This window comes from Nyctereutes procyonoides, unplaced genomic scaffold (genome assembly GCF_905146905.1).
Source record: "Nyctereutes procyonoides isolate TBG_1078 unplaced genomic scaffold, NYPRO_anot_genome, whole genome shotgun sequence".
Classification (NCBI taxonomy): Eukaryota; Metazoa; Chordata; class Mammalia; order Carnivora; family Canidae; genus Nyctereutes; species Nyctereutes procyonoides.
Window position 1 is genome coordinate 2,417,870 of NW_026575048.1, and position 23,678 is coordinate 2,441,547.

The following is a 23,678-nucleotide window of genomic DNA, read 5'->3' on the forward strand; positions in this document are numbered from 1 at the left end:
ATGTCCTTTTTTAAAAAATTTTTAATTTATGATAGTGAGAGAGAGAGAGAGAGAGAGAGAGAGAGAGAGAGGCAGAGGGAGAAGCAGGCTCCATGCACCGGGAGCCCGACGTGGGATTCGATCCCGGGTCTCCAGGATCACGCCCTGGGCCAAAGGCAGGCGCCAAACCGCTGCGCCACCCAGGGATCCCCCGATTTTTTTTTATTGGAGTTCAATTTGCCAACATATAGAATAACACCCAGTGCTCATCCCATCAAGTGCCCCCCTCAGTGCCCGTCACCCAGTCACCCCCACCCCCGCCCTCCCCCCCTTCCACCACCCCTAGTTCGTTTCCCAGAGTTAGGAGTCTCTCATGTTCTGTCTCCCTTTCTGATATTTCCCACTTATTTTTTCTCCTTTCCCTTTTATTCCCTTTCACTAATTTTTATATTCCCCAAATGAGTGAGACCCTATAATGTTTGTCCTTCTCCGATTGACTTACTTCACTCAGCATCACACCCTCCAGGTCCATCCGCATCGAAGCAAATGGTGGGTATTTGTCATTTCTAATGGCTGAGGAATATTCCATGTATACATAGACCACAGCTTCTTTATCCATTCATCTTTCGATGGACACCGAGGCTCCTCCCACAGTGTGGCTGTTGTGGACGTGGCTGCTAGAGACATCGGGGTGCAGGTGTCCCGGCGTTTCACTGCATCCATATCCTTGGGGTGAAGCGCCGATTTAAATCACACGTACATTTTTCTAACAGACTGCCTCTTTTTATACTGATGCACAATCCTTATTTCTTTACCCCAAATACCATTCCTGTGTTAGTTATGCGAATGGCAGATCTCTTGTCCCCGCACCATTAACCAAATGATCAAAAGTAAGCTGACATACACTCGTGAGTCTCCCGATGCGATGCAATAAGAAGCGCAGAGCATCACCAGTGAAGTCTGCCCGTGTGTCCAAGCAGTTAAGCTAAATCCAATCAAGCCATCACACCTAACACTGGTCATTCACAAAATACAGTAGGTAAGGAACAAGTTACATCTCACCATAAGGAAATAATCAGACTGATCTAGAATTTGCAACATTTTACGAAATAACCGGCCTTGGTTCTTCAAAACGTCAGGACAATAAAAAAAAAAAAAAAGTTTAGTGACTAATCTAGATTTAAGTAGACTAGAGAATAACCAAAAAACTCTAATGTTGAAAATGTATCGGACTCAGTTAAATCAGGCATTACAATAATTGTTAGGGGCAATTTTAGTAATTTGATTATAAACCTAGTATTAAGATATGGTTGGATTACTGTTGCCTTTCTTAGATGTGATGGTGGCATCGCGGTTATGTAGTAAAGAGTATTCCCATTCAATAGTTGGAGAAGCTTCTTGACATGTGCAACTTGCTTCTAAATGGTTCAGCATAAACACACGTATGTGGTTGTGTGTAGTGTGCGTATTTGGCAAAATGGTCACCAAGGTCAAAGGTTGGCTGTGAGTCAAAGACCCTAGAGTCGCTGGTCAGAGGCCACACAGATCTTTCATGTTTGGGACTCAGGAAAAACAGACACAGTGGTTTTCTCTGCATTTTTGAAGATCTTTCAGATCTTAATAAATAAAATTTTACAATATTCTCCATGGAGATCTTTTTTTCTCTCTCTCTCTCTCCATGGAGATCTTAAGTAACTTCCGTTACATTTGTCCTTTGGAGTTTTATTTTTGATTTTTTTTTCCCTAGGGCAATTTATTCAAAATTTTAATTGTTCTTCTCACAGGTAAGTAAGATGTCTGCATATTGACTTAATGTTAAGAAAACTGGATACATTTACTTATTCGTTTTTATACAATTATAGGTGACACTTTTGTATTTTTGGTGCACATTCTTATTTTTGCAAATAATGAAAATTTTGTTTTTTCACTTTCCAATCCTTGTATGTCTACTTCCTTTCCTGATCTTTCTGTGTGTTTCAGGTGTCTTTGGTAATGCTGACTGTAAGTACCGGCAGTGGACATCCTTGTGTTCCCCTTCTCACAGGAAAAAGTTTCAGTGTTTGACTATTAAAAATATTTTTCAGAAATTCTCTCTGTCCAACCAAGAACATTGCTTTCTCTCCCCAGTTTTTCAAGACTCTTTTTTTTAAAATAAAAAATGTTATAGGGGGATCCCTGGGTGGCTCAGTGGTTTGAAGCCTGCCTTTGGCCCAGGGCATGATCCTGGAGCCCCGGGATCGAGTCCCCTGTTGGGCTCCCTGCGTGGAGCCTGCTTCTCCCTCTGCCTGTGTCTCTGCCTGTCTCTGTGTGTCTCTCATGAATAAATAAAATCTTTAAAAAATGTTATAAATGGATCTTGAATTTTGTCAATTTTATTTCTCTATCAAATGATATATATGCTTGCCTCTACTGATAAGGTGAGATATATAGTAAAAGGATATCTAATGTTCTGCTAATTTTGAAAGTCTAAGATAAACACAACTTGGTCATGATATATTACTGTTTCTCTATATTCTGGATTTAGTTAGCATTTTCTTTAGCATTGCTGCATCTATCTATCTATCTACTCATTTACCCTTTAATTTTACTTTCTCATATTGTCCTTAAATAATTTTGATATCATTGTTACTCTAACTGCATTAAATCGAGGGTTTTTCTTCATTTCTCTCATTATCTCAAATATCTTAAGTAAATTGGAATGATTTCTTCCTGACTCTGCAGGAGAACTCGTGAAGGGGATGAATTATCCAGGCCTGGAAGTAATTTTTTGGAATGTAGGTTTTGACTTCTGATTCAATTTTGTTAATTTTTATAGAATATTTCAGATTTTCTCTTTCTTTCTTGAACCAATTTTGATTGTTTTGTTTTCCTACAAATTTCTCTACTTCATTGAAAATTTTAATTACTTGAATCAACGGTCCATAATAATTTCTTAGTATCTTTGTAATGTCTGTAGAAGGGATGCCCTTCTCTCTCTCTCTCTCTCTTTTTTTTTTTTTACAACTCCTGACATTTGAACTTTGGGTCTCTACTTCCTTCAAATTTTTAAGATTATTTTATTAGAGTATAGTAAATTTTATTAGATCCAGCTTCTATATTGAATGTGATTTCTATTTTTATCGGTTTCTACATTTACTATTTTTTTTTCTTTCTTCTATTACATTTGGGTTTCTTTTTGAACATTTATTAGTTTCTGGAGATGGATGCTTGACTCACTAATTTTCACCAATATACCTAATATATATATTCATTATTAATATATTTAATATGAAATCTATTAAACAGGCAATTTTTTTTAATTTGACTTTTTCAAATCTTCTGTATTTGTATTAATTTGTATTGTTTGTTCTATCAATGACTAATAGATGTGTTTGAAAAATCCTTCACTATTTCCCCCTGTATTTCTGTCAGCTTAGTTTTTAATATACAATCAGCAATTCTGTTATTAGGTATCTATAAATTTGAAACTATTATATCTCCTTTATGAACTTTCCCTCATTATTATGAAGCTCCCCTTGTTATCTTCAGTAATAATTTTATCTTTAAAGTCTATTTTTTTAATGTAAAAATAGCCATATAAACTATATATGTGGTGTTTGCTTTGTATATTTATTTGCCATTCTTATAATTTCAATCTTTCTACATTCTTATTTTTAGGTAATATTTTTGTTAATGGAATATTGCTAGACATGTATATTAATTCCGACAATCTTTTTTGTTTTGAGTGTAGCATTTTATCTGCTGGCTAATACTTAATAATTTATTCTGTTTTTATTTATTTATTTATTTATTTATTTATTTATTTATTTATTTATGATAGTCACAGAGAGAGGCAGAGACACAGGCAGAGGGAGAAGCAGGCTCCATGTACCGGAAGCCCGACGTGGGATTCGATCCCGGGTCTCCAGGATCGCGCCCTGGGCCAAAGGCAGGCGCCAAACCACTGCGCCACCCAGGGATCCCAATTTATTCTGTTTTAAACTAGCATTTGATTTGTGCTTCTCTTTGGTGTACTCATTCTAGGTTTTGTATATATCCCTTCTGTTGATAAAGAATTGATAAAGAATTCATAATCTCATTTTCTCCCCTTTCTTATTTGGTTGCTTATATTCTGTTCCTCTTCTTCTGGTGTGTATTCTAGAAATTATAACACATTTACTTCACTTATGAAAATATGTTTAGTCTTTTCCACATACCCTTCCGTATGAGAACTGGGGAACGTCAAGCAACACAGAACCATTGGTGTCACCCCCACATGCCCCCCTCCCTGTTTCGGGCACCTCCTCCTCCCTCTGTGCTAGCCCCCTACAGATCCCCTTTCTGGGAACCTGGGCGCATCCCCTCCAAGAAGCCACTGCCAGGGGGGACTCTTTCGGTTGCTGCTGGTCTGAAAATGTGTCATCTAACCTCATTCCGGAAACATACTCTTGCTGGGGATAGCTCTAGATTAAGGTGCTTCTCTTTCTTGCATATTGAAGATCCCATTTCACTTTGTATTGAAGTTGAGAAGCTATTTGTCAACCAATTTCTCACTCTTTTGACCATAATTGTTTTCTTTTGTCTATATAAAGGTTTTCTCTTTGTGCTTGCTATTCTGTACTTTTACAAAAATAAATCTAGTTGTATATATATTTTCATTTGCTTGGTATACAGTTACCTTTTTAAAAACATGTAGATTGTATCTTTCAATATATCCTTCCAAGTACTCTTCCTGGGTTGCTGAAGACATGCACTAATTTTCTTCCTCCAAGTCTTCAACTGGTATCTCTCATCAGCTTGAAAGAAATCCTTCTGTGCAACAATCTGGACCATTTCTTTTGACCTTTCAGCTTGCTTATATTCTTCTTGGAAGACATATAAGAAATATTCTTATATTTCTTACTGGCTGTTAAGGACATTCATTGATTGATTTTGGTCATTGCTATTTTCATTTCAAGAACTTTTATTTGATTTTTTTATCAAATACTTGATACTCACTTACTACCTGAAGATATTTTCTGTCTAGCCTTTCTCTAAAAGCAACAAACATGATGGTTTTTATTTGTTTTTAAAAATATAGATTTTATTTATTTTAGAGAGAGAGAGAGAGAGTGCGTGAATGCAAGGGGAGGAGCAGAGGAAGAGGGACAAGCAGACTCCATGCTAAGCACTTGATCTCACAACCCTGAGACCACAAACTGAGCTAAAACCAGGAGTTGGATGCTCAACGGGATGAGCCACCTAGGTGCCCTGACCTAATTTTTTTTTAAAGATTTTATTTATTTATTCACGAGAGAGAGAGGCAGAGACATAGGCAGAGGGAGGAGAAGCAGGCTTCATGCAGGGAACCTGATGTGGGACTCGATCCCGGGACTCCAGGATCATGCCTTGAGCTCAACCACTGAGTCACCCAGGTGTCCCCCTAATTGTTTTTAAATATGTGCTTATTGATACTTCCGATATCTGAAGTGTCTGATGATACATTTTGCATTTTTACTTATTTATTTTTGACAATTTTATAGCTTATGGTCTTTGAAAAGAGTATTTGTGGTGTTCATTGAAGCCTAGGATAAATACGTTTTTCAGAGAAGATTTGAATTTATCTCTGCCAAGTGCCTTGGTTGTACCAACTTTTCAGTACCTAAAACCCAATAAGGTCTCAGCTTGAAATTCTCTAGACCACACAAACTGTGCAAAATTCCTTTGCAAATCCACATCATAATCATCAGGGCCACACTTTCCAGGGTTGTTGGTTTTTCTTTTCTTTTCCTTTCCTTTTCTGTCCTGGTCCTTTTAATTCCAAGGCACATTTCTGGGGTTCTGCTGGGGAGAGAAGCTTTACTTGTGTTTTCATTTCCCTTGAGGATTTCCGTTCACGGTCTCCCTGTCATGGAGCAAGGTCTCTTATTCAGACCCCTGCCCTGGGTAGGCCCTGAGGCTTGAGTTCAGTAGTCCTAGGTCTGAAAAGATGTCAACACTAAGACCACAAATCCACCACACCTGCAAATAATCTCAGGATATAAGCACATGTTCTTGTGCTGGTCTGCTTAACCTAGGTAGATCTTCCCCTCAGATTGTCTCTTATTGTCATCCCAGTTGTTTTATATTTTGAGGACCTTTCATTTTATTTATTTATTTATTTATTTATTTATTTATTTATTTATTTATTTATTTATTTTGAGGACCTTTTAAAAGCATTTTGTGCAGCATAGTTATTTATATGAGAAGAAGAGTTGGCTGGGATGACCGAGCTCATCAGAACCAGAGCTGGAGTCTCCTCCTCTAGCTTGTAGAAAACATGCAAACTTATTAGATACTCTCTCCACATGAAAACCATAAAGGGGACATTGGAATGTGGGACAAGACCTTCGGAAATCATCCTCATTAAAGACAGCTTATTCTAAAAGCAATTCTATCAGATTGAACAACCAACTCTAACCTATCTTCCTGCAGGTAACACATGCGAGAATCCCTCAGGTTTTAGAGCTTGTTTCTCCCCTCATGCCCCTGGAACTAACCGCACGTTGAGTCACTTTGGGATGCCAAGTCTTCTTTGTTGTTTGGTGATATTATTTACTAAGTTAAATGACCCTCCAACCATTATCTATCTTTACGTTCCTCAGAACCCCTGGTGTTGTTTAATAAATGTGTTATTGAGAGAAAGGTCAAATCTGCTTATATATAGATATTTATGCCTTCAACATGCATGTTGGTTTAAACTGTATGAAAGTCATGATCTCTCCATTTTTTTCCTCTGGGACTTTTTTTTTAATTTAAATTCAATTTGCCAACATATAGTATAACACCCAGTGCTCATCCCATCAAGTGCCCTCCTTAGTGCCCATCACCCAGTTACCCCATCCCCCCACACACCGCCCCTTCTACAACCCTTTGTTTGCTTCCCAGAGTTAAGAGTCTCTCATGGTTTGTCTCCCTCTCTAATTTTCCCCATTCAGTTCCCCTCCTTTCCCTTATAATCCCTTTCACTATTTCTTATGTTCCACATATGAGTGAGACCATATGATAATTGTCTTTCTCTGATTGACTTATTTCACTCAGCATAATGCCCTCCAGTTCCATCCACGTCGAAGCATGTGGTGGGTATTTGTCCTTTCTGATGGCTGAGGAATATTCCATTGCATATATAGATGACATCTTCTTTATCCATTCATCTGTCGGAGGCATCATGGCTCCTTCCACAGTTTGGCAATTGTGGAGATTGCTGTTATAAACATTGGGGTGCAGGTGTCCCGGCGTTTCACTGCATCAGTATCTTTGGGGTAAATACCCAGTAGTGTAATTGCTGGGTCTTAGGGTAGCTCTATGTTTAACTTCTTGAGGACCTTAGAGAAGCATTGGTTCCTCATCAGCGCATATTCTCAGCATGACACACAAAGGGTGGGTGTTTCTTGCTCTGTGGATGGGAAGTCTCATCGCTTCCATGGCAGAGCACACCTTTGGTATTAGGAGCCTGATCCTATCACCTGCTCCCTTCACCTTCTAACTGTGGCTGCAAGATGCCTAAATACAGATGGGGATGCTCACAGCCAGGGGTTCTACCATAATTTTGGGGGTGCAAGGTAGTGCAAGAAATAATTGCTCAGCACCATATGGGCACATAGTGAATATCAAATTATAATGATGATATAATAAGGGCTTTTTTTATTTAATTAAACTTTCTAGTTAAGTCAGAATTTTGGTATCTAATGAAAACCCTTTCTAAAAGCTGAGTCTGCCTTTCTGCCCTCATAATCACACTAAATCAAATATAATTCTTATTTGAGAACCAAGACTACGAGGGGTTTCAAGGTCCCAATTAAATCACCGTCCATCCAAAGCAGATACTATAAGAGAAACTGTTTTCTTACCATTTATCTTTTCATTAAGAGACACAGGGGGTACATGTTAATTTTCACTGGGTTCTGTTTCCTTGAGATTGAGGGTTTATCCCACTGAGGCAGTACTTCCTGTTGCTTCCCATGCTAACATTTTGTGTTGTAGAAATTCTGTTCTCTCTTCCTCTTTTCCTCCACTCCTTCTCTTGGCTGACTCAGTCATCATGCATCAAAAAGCTGTGCACATAAATGAAGGCAAGTGACACATGTTTAGGGACAGAGTGTCAATAAGGTGGGATCCATCGTCACCAGTGCTCTGAGATCTGTGAACACCGTTGATAGGCCTAACCACTCTACTTTAAACTGTAGTTTTCTTAATTTGAAATTTATTGAAACATATTAAAAATTACAAGTGGATTTTCTGTGGGGATATAATAATATATGCAAATAACTTTAGAAGATAAAATGTGGAACACAGAAAATGCCCTTTCTGAAATCATTGCACCCTGACACTCCCATATGGTTAAGTTTGAATTGCATTTCTAAATGTCACATACGGAGAAGATTCCAAAAACACAAAGGTAATTTGCTTAACTGCTTGGAACTTTAAAACTGAAAACTTCTGGCAACCACAAGTCTGCGGGTATGGCTTGAAAGGAGATATAAAAATATGTTGCTGGGAGAAAAGTCTCCATGGACCTGGTGTCTCTGCGTGTCTTCTGAGTATTGACAGCTTTGTTCAAGGATGTTCCCACAACAGGCGACCTTGGAAAGATAAAAGTGGTGTCTATCCGTGGAGAGATGTAGAGATGTCTCTGCCCAGAGACATTCCAGGGCACCGAGGCCAGAGACATCTCCTACCCTCCCTGGAGAAGTCTTGGTAGTAAAGAAGATGCATCTCTCTGCAGGCGGGAGAGGCCTGATTGTAGACAGCCCCCGGAAGATCAGGGTCTTCTCATCAGCGATGACACAGCATCCACCCAAACTCCCTCTGCCTCACTCCTGGGGGCCCCAGTTTGTGTGTGTGTGTCAGGCAAGGGGAACCAGTGTGAACACAAAGCTCGTGCTGTCCATATGGCCACCGAGGCTCTTTGTTTCCTGATCCGCCACATGTGTGGAGGTGTGATTAGCAATCCAGCAGCCGCCTGCTTCTTAGGTGCTGCTTGACCCCTGGGCATTCATCTTAAAAGAAAGAGGTCATAAATATTTGAACAGAAATTCCTTAACAACTTTCTTAGTTAGCTGTGGATTAAGATTTTCAGGTGCTTATAAAAATCAGAAAATTCTTTATTTTGAAACACATGAAAATAGGCACCGAGGGCCTGTTTTTATCTCTAAAATCCATAGAAAATCTCATATTTCAAGGACTTCCTTTAAACCACACCTAAAATGCATTTTGAAAACTTACTGTGTTTTGACAGGTCCTGGACCATCTTATTGTCTGAATAGAAGCAGAGGCGTTGGGCAGGAGGTTTGAGTGTTCTGGGTCAAGGGATGTGGTCACATGGCTGGAAGCCACTGCTAGGGTTGGTTAATCCCCTCATGATGGGGAGTCAACAGTTGACCTTTGTCCATTCCCTATACCTGAGATCTTCACATTCAACTTTAATTTCAATTTACCAAACTTTGGTCCCAAGATATCTGCCTTCCTTGGGATCTCCCTCCGCAATTTCTAAGCATTAGCATTCGGTGGTCTTAAACTGGAACCAGGCAACAGGATTCTGGGGTTCGATGTGTCTCCTTTTATTACGCTTTAATTAGGAATAGACTCTAATCACTACACACCTGGAGCTGGATGCATTTGGCCATAGTCAATGGTGTAAAAAGAAATAGGGAGAACCGGGGAAGAGAAATATAAGATCTTGAGTGGCGAGCTGTCGGAGAGCAGTTCTGTGCACCGAAGCAGACATCACATGACGCATCCTGAATGTGCTGCTTCCAAGGAAAGCCGGATTTAAGCAAACTGTCACTAGTTAGCTTTTTTCCTGAGAGCCCACAAGGAGACAGCTGGCCTTGTGCAAGGGTTCTGCGCGGTGATAGGACGGCGTCGGTTTTGCCCGATGCCTCTCTATTGTGTGGAGCCGAACAGTGGCATTTTAATAACTCAATTTCTGATATTCAGAGCTTAGACATAGGCTCTAATTTGCACTTTTTTAGATTCATTTCTGGCTTCGCGGGTACTGGCCCATTCGTGAACATTTCACAATAATTGCAGGTGATTTCCCCGCTTCACTCTGCTGGCGTTCCGTCTGCCCGTGCAATTAAGAGGACTGGAAATGATTTTCTGCTAAAGAAAAATGCTGCCAACGGAGTTTGCCATAAGCAATATATATATTTTTTTTTCTTTAAAGGTGTTCTGAAACACGTAATTGGATTGAAATTTTATTTTCTTTTTTAAAAAGCAAAATATATTGATCGGTAAAAGGCTGTGTTTTATTTAAAACATGTTCTCTAAAATCAGCCCAATTCGCGCTGTCTTACTGTAAAAGGTAATTGAGCTCTTGGGAATTGCAAACCCAGAGACATAGTCTATTAGGGGACATTTGGAAATTGTATACTTTTCCTGAAAATGACAATATTTCTGAAAACCTGCGGGGGTATTGGGCCATCCGGAGTTCCAGGACTGCCCGCAGCTGCCCTGCACCGGTCTTCCTGCGAGCAGCCTCGTTGATTAAGGTTGGGAGAAGCGTCTAGGGACAGAGTGGAGGGGGCAGGACGTGCGGGGGGGTGGGGAGCGAACCAGCTTGGTGCCTCCGGCAGAGCCACCTCGCTCGGAAGCCACGGTGGTTAAAAGGCCTCCGGCTCCGGGCACTTTCGGGGGACACCCACCTCCGCTCCCTACTTGGGCGCCGTAATTTCTGAATTGAGATTTACCCAGTCACCCCCCAATTGTTCTTTGGGTGCATAGGCTCGGTTGGATTAAATGACTCTTTAATGGTTTTTGCAGCTGAGAGCTCAGAACGAGTAAGTCCTCCTCCACAAAAAAGAAAGACAAAACAAGTTGAATCACCTCTAATGCATTGAATTTAAAACTTTTAGGATTCATTTTTAAAAACCAGGGTGGAGAGGCGGGGTTCGTGTACGGTGGTGCAGAACCCGTGCAAGGTGGAAGGTGGAGCATCTGTCCAGGGGCCCAGGGACCGACGGCTGGCCCTCTCGCAGCACCCAGCCAGCCAGCTGAGGCCTGCTCGGGGTCCCCGGGGTGCGGCCCAGCCCCCCTGGGGAGGCACCTGCTTCGGGGCGGCCACTCTGTCAGCTGAAGGGCTGTGGGGCCCCGGCCTTGGCCTCCCCTCAAGGTGGCCGCGTGTTTCCCCTCAGCTCTGCTCCCCGCCTCTGGCCCCCCAGCGCTGTCCCTCAGCTCTTCTGTCTCCAGGCAGCCCAGATGCTTCCCTTCCTCTTTCACATACACCCTGGGCTCGTCTAAAATTGCCAAAAGGGCAAGAGATTACCCATAAGTAAAGGATAATGGAGAAAGGCTGAAGAATTTGGTTCACTTGTGTTTAAACGTTGTCTCTAGTCCATTTCCCAGTCCTGAGACCTCAGGCAAGTGGCCTCATTGAGCCCCACGTGGGTGACTGTGCCGCTGCATCCTGTCACCTGCCCCCAAGGCACCATCGACATGGCAGCCACTGAAGATTTGGGACCTTCAGGATCTGAAGGTGAGCTGCCTTTTCTCTCTGCTGCCTTGGTCCTGTGGGGGCCTGGCCAGCTGGCTGGCCCTGTCACTGGGTCGCAGACCTGGGCAGAGAAGAGGCTTCCGGAGGATTGACCAGTTTACAGTATTTACAGAGCATCTCCTATGGAAGGCTACTGAGCACCGTTCTCAGTTCTCCGTTCTGGGATAGAAGAACAATGTTTAAAAAGGATCAAATCCTTGCTTTCAGGGATGCCCGAGGGGCTCAGCTGTTGTGCATCTGCCTTGGGCTCAGGGCGTGACCCCGGGGTCCCAGATCGAGTCTCGCATCGGGCTCCCTGCATGCAGCCTGCTTCTCCCTCTGCCTGGGTCTCTCATGAATGAATCAATAACATCTTGAAAAAAAAAAAAAAAAAGAACTTCCCGTCTCATATCAAAATCATGAAAAGTGGTGCTTTTCATGAACATTTAGTATTTTCTTACGTTAGGGCTTGCATGGACATCTTTCTGGGTTCTGCACTTGACTGTGCCGGTTGCTGGAAAGCTCAGGGCTGAATCTGCGGGGCCCGTTCCCCTCTCCCCCAAGAGCTACACGTCGTTGACTTCCAAGAACCGACGGCACCAGCTTTGCCGCCCTCTGGGCCCTCACCTCCCTGGCACTTGGCTCTGGTCCATTTGCATATTTGCATTCTTTGCATTATGCTCCCCGGACGGATCACCGAGCATCTTCCTCTCTTCCCCGTGCCAGGGGCTGTTGCACCAGCTGGAGGTGGGACCCATGTAGGAACATCAGCGACCCCAGAAGCAGCGGCTTCAAGGAGCCATGGCAATGGCTCGTCTTCCTCGGATGATCCCAGCGGGGACAGGGGAGGCTAGTCTCGTGGCCCCCGGATATCAGGCAGCGTTTTCTTGGCCTTCCCTTCTTGGCACTCTTCTTGGCCTTCCCTCCTCGGGCATCTGTGGCTGCCGCAGAGCATCCTTGCACCTGCTTCCGGACACGAAGGAGAACAGACAACACGGAACGAACTCACCAGTTGAGTCACGAGCCAGAGTGCTTTTAATGGGATTTCTCAGAAGCCCCAGGCGGTGACTCAGTCCCAAGTGATGAGCACGAACTGTTTCAGGACCATTTTTAGCTGACTTTTTGTCTGTGTGTGTGTTTTATGATGGACACATAGTCACCCAGGTAAAATCAACCTCCTGGTAGTAAAGGAGGAGAAAACGGATGCAGAGGAGACAAACAGCCCTCTCTGACACAGGTCTAAATAAATAAACAACCCTCATCTTCCTTGTGCCATCACAATGTTTCATAATAAAAAAAAATTTAGCATTTACATACACTTTAAACCTTTTCAAGTGATTTTATATCTGTTTCCCTAGTTTTATATCGGATTGCTACACTTTGCTACTAAATCACTGGAAATATTTGTCACATCCTATAAGAACTGGGGATTTTCATTCAGATGATTAATGATGTGGTTTTATGTATTTCTTCTTGTTATTTATATAATTTCTTTAACCCAATTTCCTTCTGATAGTTTTTCCGTTGCTAGACTAGATATTAATTTGACAAAATTTGCTAGAACCTTTTACAAATGCCATAAATCCCATTAGGAATTCATTATTCAAGATACAAAATAGAATGCATTTTATAGAGCTCTTAACAGAGTCAGTAAGCCCGAGGCGATGGCTTCAGAGTTTTTGCTCCAAATAGGGGGCGGGCCGCTCCTGCCTCGGCTCCCCATCACTCCAGGCATCGCCAACACAATTTATTGTCAAATAGAGAAGTATTTGTCATGGAAAATGGGTACTAAGTGAAAAAAATAACCAGAAGGCCACCCTTATCCTTGATTTCTTTAGAAGGGAAACCTTGAGGCGGCCTCTGCGTGGGTCATGTGTCTCTTCCTCTCTCCCTGTCCTCTGCTGTCCCTTCTCTCTCACTAGCTGTCAGCATCTGGCAACCGCAGCAGAAGCCCGAGCAGTGATCTCAGGCGGTTGCTCTGTGTGTCCACGGCCATCAGCCTCCGTGGGTGCGGGTCCCGGCTGCACCTGCCAGTGTGAGCCACCCTCCCGTGCTGCCCCTCGGCCTGCGCTCACTCCCCAGTGTGGGTGCTGGGCCCCCCTCCTTCAGGGCAGATGGGAGCGGGGAGCACATCATCGATGTGTGGCAGCTCTCACGATTTCAATCTAACATTTCTCTCAATCTGAGACTTGCTTTTCAAAGTCTTAAATACAACTGGTTGCTGTAATATCATGGCATTTTTATAGCCTGTATTTTTTTGCTTACAATGAATCAAATTCTTTATCCCCTACCTTCTTTGCATCTCCAATTCAGGGTTCTTGTGTCCCTCAGAAATGCTGACTTAAAGATAATTTTTGTTTAAGTAAGTTTTACATATTTACCGAAACCCTCACTAAATGAGTATGTGCATTTTGTGACTGGATTCACCTTTAATATTGCATTTTACACATTAAGGGATCGGCTTCATCCTTATGCCAAATTTCACATTAAGAAAAAAAGGTCTGGGGGTGTGTGTGCCCAGGAGGGGAAGTGGTTGGGCTGTGCACCCAACCTACCGCCTCGCAGGGCAACTGGCCTGTCTCCTGTCAGTGCCTTAGAGCTGGGTCAGGACAGCATTGGAAAAACAAAACACAAAACCAAACCAGACCCACCCTGTGCCACTCCACTTATTTTCTCCTTCTGGATTAGAGATAATACACATATAACCATAGGGTCTGTCCTATTTCTAACCAATTCATTCACTTCCCTTGGGAAGGAAGCCCAAGCTGGGAGTCGTGCAGGGTTTGCTGTACAAACCTGTGAGCTGTAGAAACCAGTAAGTCTTCCCACTGCAACGGGATCACAAGTCCTAGAATAAAGCTGGAGACTTTATTTTACTATCTTGCACTTACTATATATAAGTAACTCAGGCAGACACGGGAGGCATTTGCCAGATGAACTCTTATTCCCTTGGTCTTTGCCCATCAGGCTCAACAGCGTGAGCATAGCAGGGGAATAGGAGTGGGTGCCAGCCAAGGACTCCGGGATGCTGAGAGTGATGTACTCAGGGAACCATGGCTCTCCAAACCTTTACCCAGGCAACAGATTCTCCATCTTCTCCTTTGTCCCCCACATGACCCTGTCCTTTTTCTGGTAATTCATTACATCTACCTGATTATGTTTGTCTTATTTATTGTATCGTAATGATTCTGGGGTCAAGAACTGTATTTTATTCTCTGTGTCACTTGGGCATGGTCCTTGCCCTACAATAATAGTAATTATTAACCAAACTAATCAGCAGTAATTATTTGTTGAATTAATACGATATTCAAATGAGAACCAGAAGTTGTAAAATGTGTGACTCTACATAATGAAGGTCATTTCCCTTTGTTCCGTGTTATTAGATTATGACCTTTGCTTGGTAAAATACATATTTGTCCCTGAAGTCTTCATTTTCTCCTCAAGTTATATTTGAGAGTAGGGTGGAATACGAAATACAAATTTTTCTATTAATGCTCTTCCTAATTTAGGGGATTTGTGTGATCTTCCTCTCTCTCTAGTGTGGAGTGAATTAAAAGACAGTTAAAAGAGTCAGGAAGCAAGAATTCAGTTGCCACTTGCCTGCCTGGGTGTCTGCATTGGGGGGTGTCCAGTGGAGGGGCAGGAGCATTGGGTTTGCAGGAGCACCATGCCAGCCTCAGAGTGCTGTCTACACAGGCGACAGCAGGAGCCCAACAGAACATTTGTGTCCTGCAGAGACGTGCTGGAGCACCAGTCTCAGAGGGCATCCTGCCGACTTAACCAGTGAGCAGGTAAGTCCCTTCAGTCTTCAAACTCAACTACTTTCTCCACGCTGAAAACAGTCATGTACTCCATCAGACATTTTAGGTTGACATCTAAAATTTTTCATTATAATTTTAAATAGCTACAAAATATGTAATTTCTGGCATAGCAGAACTAGTGATATTGTAACAATTGATACAAAACTCTTTAAACTACATCCAGTGAATTCTAAAGGTAGTAACTTCATGTTCGCTATTATCCATTTAAAAATGCACAATCTTTATAGGTCTAAGTGTACTGCTAAGTGTTAAGCATGTATATTCACACATGTGTAAGTATTCTTATATGTGTATATGTAAGTGTATACATGGTTGCATCAATAAATTCTGCTTTAACATTGGGAAATTTTTATGTCTCTTTTTTTTCCTTGACATTTCAATTCTACTACAGAATTTCATCCTAAGTTAGATTTATGTTTGAAAGTTATCAATTACTACAAAACACGCACATGCTTCTCCATACAGAAATTTGATAAGTGTGTAGCAAAATATAAAGTGTTATTGAAAACCATCTCTTAATGAGATAGATGGAACTTTTTGCCAGTTAGTTTTATATATTCATGGAATAAAATTACTTTCTGTTACAATTAGTCAGGGTTCATATAAAGTGTATTCAATATTTTTTAATTTTCATAGAAGAAAGACCTAAGATTCATCGCTCTCATAACTCTCATGAATAAGAAGACAGAGTTGTGAGGAGCTCATGATAGAGATGTTACTCTTTCTCAGAACTTTTAAAGATTCTGACATGTTGTGTTAATGATGCAAGTCAGCTGACAAATGCATGTGGTATTCTATCGATTTTAATTGAAAGCAAAGAATGAAATCTGGCTGTGGCTTAGAGAAAAGGTGTATCACTCATTCATAAAAGTAGTTTCTTTTTTCAAAGTCTGAATGGTATAATATGAAAAAGAGTTTTTCCCAAGATTAATCAAGCAACTTCTGTTGTTGTTACTATAAAAACACCTTATTTAATTCAAAATTGTATGACGGAATTGCAAACATCTAACTCTTGGCCTGATGGGCTGTTGTAGTGATGGTATCAGTTCCCGCATTGCTCTTGTATCCAAGCCCTGGGATGACCACCTCTTAATGCTGACCCTGAGCGTGGCAACTGTCTTGTCTTGGCCAAAAGGACAAGAGCAAATGTGACACAAGAGAGACTTGAAATGTGCTTCCCATGGGGACGTGCTCTCCCTGGTACTCTAGGAAACCCCACTGCCATGGGATTGAAGGTTAGCTTCGCCTGCTGGGCAGTTGAGACCCCTGGCCAATTCATACCCAATGACCCAGCAGTAGGCAGAGCAACCACCAGACAAGAGAGGGCGCCTCTCAGAGACCTGCCTGCACAGCCAGCTGGACAAGGATGCATTAACAAGCACAGACCAGATAGGAACATTCTGGCTCAAGTCAACAGGACCATCCAGCTGGCCAGTTGACTGGTGACCTACAACAAATGGATATGATTTAAGCCACTGAGGTTGGGTTTGGTTTGTCACACACAACAACCCATAACTGATAAAGTGTTAATTTCAATATATTTTTGTCAATACTTGTTCATAACATGTTCCCATGTACTGTTCTTATTAGCTACTTCAATTAGCTTGTCTCTGTAACCTTTTAGTAAAGTCTGTTTTCATTTCCATATCAGTCAGCAAAAAAAAGTATTATCTTCTGTGAATAAAGTCTGGTTCACATTTTCTCAACATAAGAAAATATCTTACACATTACTAAATACAACCTGTTAGATTAGTTATAAAATAAGCCAGTATTTACATTTTCTACATTTAATGATTGATTTATGTTTTAAATAAGTCCTAAAACCAATAATACACTTATATGCAGTTATTCTTTGCTTACTATTTAATTATAGAATATACTATGTAGCTATAAGTTTAACTGTTAATAAAATGAAAGAATGATATAAACGCATGATATTCCTTGATAAATTATGTGTGTGTGAATGGAATAATGATGTTCAGATTTTAGATATTCTTAAATGACCTTAAATTTTTACAATTCATAAATAAGTCTACAGATTTCATGAGACATGATGATAAAACTTTTCTTATATCTTCAATGTAAAAGGGAGATGAGAAGTAGTAAAAGTTAATTGGTCCACTACCTAGCATGTGATTTTATTTTTTAATAGGAAGTAGAAAATTATATATTTTATGAATGTAATGAGAGGAGGACTCACTGCATTAGAATGAGTGTTTTATGATATGATTTGTTAAAATAGATTTTAACTACCTTTTTTTGAAGAAAGATATTTATTCTGAAAGAAATCATATAAAATTTTTATCCATGGAATTTTTTTATGTGCAATTGGAAAAGGAAAATCAAAGAAAAACGAAAACCCAGGATGGTGTTTCTGGTCATTGGAAAGAATAGTTATATTTCTAACCAATATGATTGGCTATTTGAAGGTGATCTTTTTCCCCTGAGGATACATATTGAGAATAGCTGGAAAAAACTCCTTAAAGTATAGTAAAAAGCCACTTAAATATTAAATTTGCACAAAAATTCCCACTAAAATACTCTCAGGAGTTTCCAATTTTATGCTTGAAGTGGTTACACCCAATTTCCTGACCAAGACATCCAATGTTCTCTCCGCAATTTTGGTTGTCACGTCCCCATGAAGATTTGCTCATGTAAGGTGGTAAAGAAAACCTCTTTAAGAAGTGTTGGCAACAATTCAAATTTTGCCATATTTTTTAATTGACAGATGAAATGTTGAAATCTTAGGTCATTGCTCTGCACACTATTAAAATACTTTTGTACTGTTATCACTCACCGAGTATTGTCTTAGGTTATAGCTCTGCTCTCAGTATTTGTTTCTCTTTCTAGAGAATCTAGGGAAGATTCTACTGACTTGCGAGCCCTTTAATGTCTATCATGAAATACATATTCAGTAGAAAATTACTGAGTATAGGTTAAATTGTTATAAAACCATAAGCTAGCAAAGTTAAGTATTTTAAAACATTTATTTTCAGACCTATAAGCCAATTTATATCCATATTAAATTGTTTTGAGCCCATTGAGAAATAGGATACAGTATGCTCATCAATGTCATCAATGTTATTATACCTGTACATCATGGTTATTATACCTGTATTAGATTTTTCTTCAAAAGGCATCTATCAAGTCTCAAGTTCTGATCTTGGTAATATATCGAGTGCAAGAAATGTCTGCGTACTTCATAATTATTCACCCTATTCTGTGGGCACCATTTATAGAAAATCTATTCCCCTCAAATGAGAAAATCTGTCCTGGCAGTTTATACACAATTACAACATAAAGGACACTATTCAGTGTAACGGGAGCAGGGCTGTTATTAGCATTAATGGTTTCATCCTGCCTCGACTGTTTACTAAGTGTCTAACCTTCACGTGTTATATGACCTTTCTCAGTGTCAGTTTCTTCCCTCATAATAATCATTGATCATAACATAAGCCCTGCAGGACAGATAGTGTTATTTTTATTTAAAAATAGAGCTGAGGATTTTTGCACTAGATGTCATTGGTATTTGTCAGAATTAAATAAGAAAAAAAAAAGTGTGCTCTGTGTGTGTGTGTGTGTGTGTGTGGTGTGTATGGTGTGTGTATATGTGTGTGGTGTATGTGTTGTTAGTGCAAGCATGTGTATGTGTGTGCATGTATGCTGTGTACATGTGCTGAATGAGTGTCTATGTATGCTGCATGTGCACGTGGTGTGTGTATGCGTGTGTCATGTGGTAGCTGTGTGAATGGTGTGTGTTGTATGAGCACATGCATGCTTAGGAGGAGCTGCAGACACACTTACCTGTAAATGGACAAAATACACGGTAGAGAGTTTGTACAAAAGATTGGTCCATACAACTGAGCAATAATGCAACCGAGGAGGATCGATTTTATAAGGAAAAGAAACCGGGATGCCTGGGTGGCTCAGTGGTTGAGCCACTGAGTGGTTCAGCCCAGGGCATGACCCCGGGGTCCCAGGATTGAGTCCCCCATCCGGCTCCCTGCATGGAGCCTGCTTCTCCCTCTGCCTGTGTCTCTGCCTCTCTCTGGGTCTATCTGGAATAAATAAATAAATAAATAAATAAATAAATAAATAAATAAATAAATAAATAAAAAAAATCCCTTAAAAATGAAAAATGAAAAGGAAAGGAAAGGAAAAAAAAAAAAAAAAAAAAGAAAAGCAACCAAATGGAAACAAAGGCATCAAGGAGAAAATCCAAGAGACCACTTCAGAGGGAAGATGGGCAAAGAGGTAAAGACAAAAGGAGGAGACGCTGTAGGTGGTCTGCGTTCTCGGGCCTCGTCTGGAGAACATTCCAGGCATGCAGGGGAATTGGTGGCTGCAGGTGGCAGCCCAGGGCACCCAGGGGGGTCCTTGGGACAGGGCCGTGGGCTCCTGCAGGGGCGCAGGGCGGCGGGCCCAGGCACTGCAGCCCCGTCCAGCGCGGGGTCGGTGGGTGATGCCGGCCGCGCTGGACGGTAAAGATCATCTCCTGTGCAGTCACTCTGTGGGGTAGCTCATCCCCACCAGAAGCTGATCCGGGACAATCAGTGCGCATCCCAGGCTGGCCATCCTGGGTGGGAAGCTTCTAGAAGTGCCATCTGGTATGACCTGCTGCGGTGAGGAACGTGTTGAGCATCACCGCCCTCCGGCACAACAGCCCCGAGCCACGTGTGGCTACAGAACTCTTGAGATCGGCCTCATGTGACTGAAAAATTGTCTTTTAATTTTTATGTTAGTTGAAATACGAATACAAGTTCAAATAGGCAACGCAGCTGGTGTTCATCGCGCTGGACTGCACGATTCTAGAAGGCACTAAATTCCCATCACTCGTGTCCAGTGCAAAGTGTTGGCAGGGAAGCTCTCACTGCCTTGTATGTCTCGCGTGTGCCTTTATTTAGCCTCCCAAACCAGGGCTTTCTGTAGAAATGGCTTTGATATTTTTGATTAATGCAAAGGTCATTTCTTTTTAATTTCCGACCAGTTCTCAAGCATTCTTGTATATTAATGACAAAGGAAGTGATGGGAAAAAAAATCCATAGCATCAAGGCAAAGTAATTTTATTTGAGTTTATTTAAATTAAAAATTGGATTGAAGATTAACTAGTTGATCTTCTATATTTATTTTATTTTAAATTATAATTTGATTTCTTATCTGTAAAGTTTCCGTGTTTATTAACAAGAGCATCAGAAAGGGCTTTTAAATGGGTTCCAAAGTCAGTAAGGTTTTATTTATTTATTTATTTATTTATTTATTTATTTATTTATTTATTTATTTTTTATTGTTTTAGTTCTCTGGCCAACTTTTTTTTTTAACTAAAATAAAAACTTATTTAATTTTCCCCGACCTGACCTCTCTCCTGGCAACCAACTATACAGGAAGAAAAAGCAGAGAGGGAGGGCACAGTATGAAGCATGGTGTGTCTTTGTGCGCTCTCTGTTATAAAAGCAGGAATAAATTACAGGAGGGGCAACATGCTTTTATTATCATGTTAAAAACCCAAATGGATAATGCTAGGTTGCTATACAGTCAAGGATCACTATCTGTCTCATTTTTAACACAGACATTTTGCTTTTAATAATGTGTTAATGGGAGGAAACATGAACACCATTTGTGTAATTCTTTGTTCTTGCTGAGGAATAACTGATATTATCTAATGAATATGCAAATAACTCAAGGCTCCTTATTAATTGTGTCTAACCATCTGTTCCTGTAAAGAGCACTTGAATATTTGCCACATCACACTATATGAACGTGTGCAGAGAACTGTTAAGGAAACTTGGAGCAGTCAATCTATATATTTTAACGAATCTGTGGTTTTATTACCGTCAATAAACGAGGCAGCCTCCCTAAACTGAAATTAATTGTTCAAATGAGATGATTTGGGGCTGATATTTTAAAAGCAAAGATGCTAAGAAGTATGTTAGTGTTTTAGATTACTTAACCCATGAATTTTAGAATTCTAAGATTTTGAATAGATCCCAATGTATACGGTCTGCATCCATCCAATTCAGTTTTGAAATACAACTGTGTGTTGCTCATGTATATGTACGGTTAATGGAACCTACTCAAATTTATTTATTCAGGAAGTTTACAATATAAAATATTTTCTGCTGGTGTCTTATCGAAGGTAAACAATAGCTTTGAATTTTTTTATTTTATTTTTAAAGGAAAGATGAGATAGACTACAAACCAAACGCTGGCCGTAAGGCACGTCTTTGGTGAAATTTCAAAACATAAAAGTGAATTGGAAATGTTTACTTCTACTCTTTACCTCACTTCTCCTCTAACTGGAAATTCTTAACTCCATTTTGAATGGCGGAGGACCATTTTTTCATAAATTGTGCTTTGCAATCTAAGTTGACTGCATGGCTACCAGAATTAACTATAGTATTTTTATCCTTTGTCTACCGGGCAAACATTAAGCAAAAAGCAAACTGTGTTTGACTTTATGTTTATCTCTGTGTAAGGACACGTTTTCCATCTTTTTAGATCACAATTCTTTATAAATCAGATACAATTTTATTGCATATCTGGTGTTCATTTGTGTTTAAACTAGTGAGCATGTTAACGGGTTTCTATGGCCAAGCAAAAATTCTTCTTTACATAAGTGAACAAATCATTGGACTTGCGCCTTGTGATTGATGACCTGACTAACTCCATTTTTTTCCAGCCTTATTGAAGTATAATTGACAAATAAATTACTCCATTTGCAGCATCTTGGATCAGGAAGAAGAGGCAAATAGCTTCAAATATGACCCGATTTTCTTCTTACTTTTCTTCTTTTAAATTGGCCTTTCTTCCTCATATCAAAGAAGAATTTTCCTCCTCTCCAGAAGGGTGTAAGATAGTCCCTTTAGGGTATATTTATTGGTCAGTTTTTTTGCGATAGCTAGTCATGACAAAATTGTGACTTTTCTTATTTTTCCAGAAATATCAAGGTCGGGCTGTATGTGATGCTAATATTTGTGTTTTATGGTCCTATTGCATCATTATATTCCATTTTTCTTAGACTCTCAGTTTTCATGTTGTTCAATTAGTTAATACACAGACAAATTCAGTTCTTCATTATTTTCTTGTTAACAACTCCCATTAAACCAATCCTTTGGCTTCTCAATTATATGAAGAAATTGCTTTTTTTGAAAGTTGTTTTAGATATTCACTGTACTTTGCCATTATTGAATTTCTCCAAATAGTATTACAAATGTTGGACATTACATATTCAAAAGTCCCTCATGTGTTTTGTATTTTTTTTAATTGCACAGTCTCTGTTCATGATTTTGTTACCTCTTGATGGTAAGTACTTCCATGACGCTTCCTTATTATATCTCTCTGCTTCCATGCTATAAGTCTCTTTAGTTTTTCCTGATGACACAAACCCTTCTCTGTGAATCAGTATTATTTTTCTGTATTTTTGCCTCAGAAATCTTCCAGAAATTCCCATTGCATCTGGACTATTTTCCACATGGTGTTCAGAGTCTTCCATTCTACGACTGCCACCTGCCCACGGAAGGAAGAAAGACTCCTTGGCATTCTTCAGATCCACAGTCACTCTTCATTTTTCTCTCCTCCAGTGGGCCTCTGCACATTGGCTTCTCTAACACCTTGCCTGCTCCCTCTCTGCAGTTTGCCTATTTATACATTTCAAAGTGCTTTTATTTGTCTGTATTTGAGTTTCTTGTTTCCCTCGTGTGATTGTGTGAGTCTCTGAAAGTCAGGAGTGGTGTCTCATTCATCACTTGCTGACGCTACTCCTCATAGCACCTTACAGGTTGTCTTGCACAAACTAGGTTCTAGGAAAAATTTTAAAATCAAATTAGTTCCTCACTGTTTTTATAACTAAAGGAAAGTGAAGGAATAGCTAATAGTTTTTCAGTCCTTCAATGGTAACTTCTGTCTTTAACATACATACGTTTCCTTTTTTTCCTTTTTTTCCCTTTTTTTGGAGGGAAAGGAGGGGCAGAGGGAGAGGGAAAGAATCCCAAGCAGGCTCCACACCCAGCACAGAGTCCCACACAGGCTTGATCTCATGACCCTGAGATCATGACCTGAGCTGAAACCAAGAGTTGGACGCTTACCCAGCTGACCCACCAAGATGTCCCTTACATATGTATTTTTTTTCAACTCAGAAGCATAAGTAAAAATATCAATTTTCAGCTAAGGAAGAGCATCACTTTCCAGTTACACCAGGTAGTCTCCTCAAGAAAAAAGAAAAAAACAATAGTGCAGCCTCCTGAAATGCCTTCAAGTACCCGGGAAGCAGGTCATCCTGTTCTGTACTACCGGTGATCATCAAGTTGATTCAAGCCCCGGGAGCCATGCCAAGGACTCTTCGCTCATTAGGTGTGGTCCTCACAGCTACACACAAGGTAGGCTTATTCTCTCTGTTTTCATAAGTACAGGCT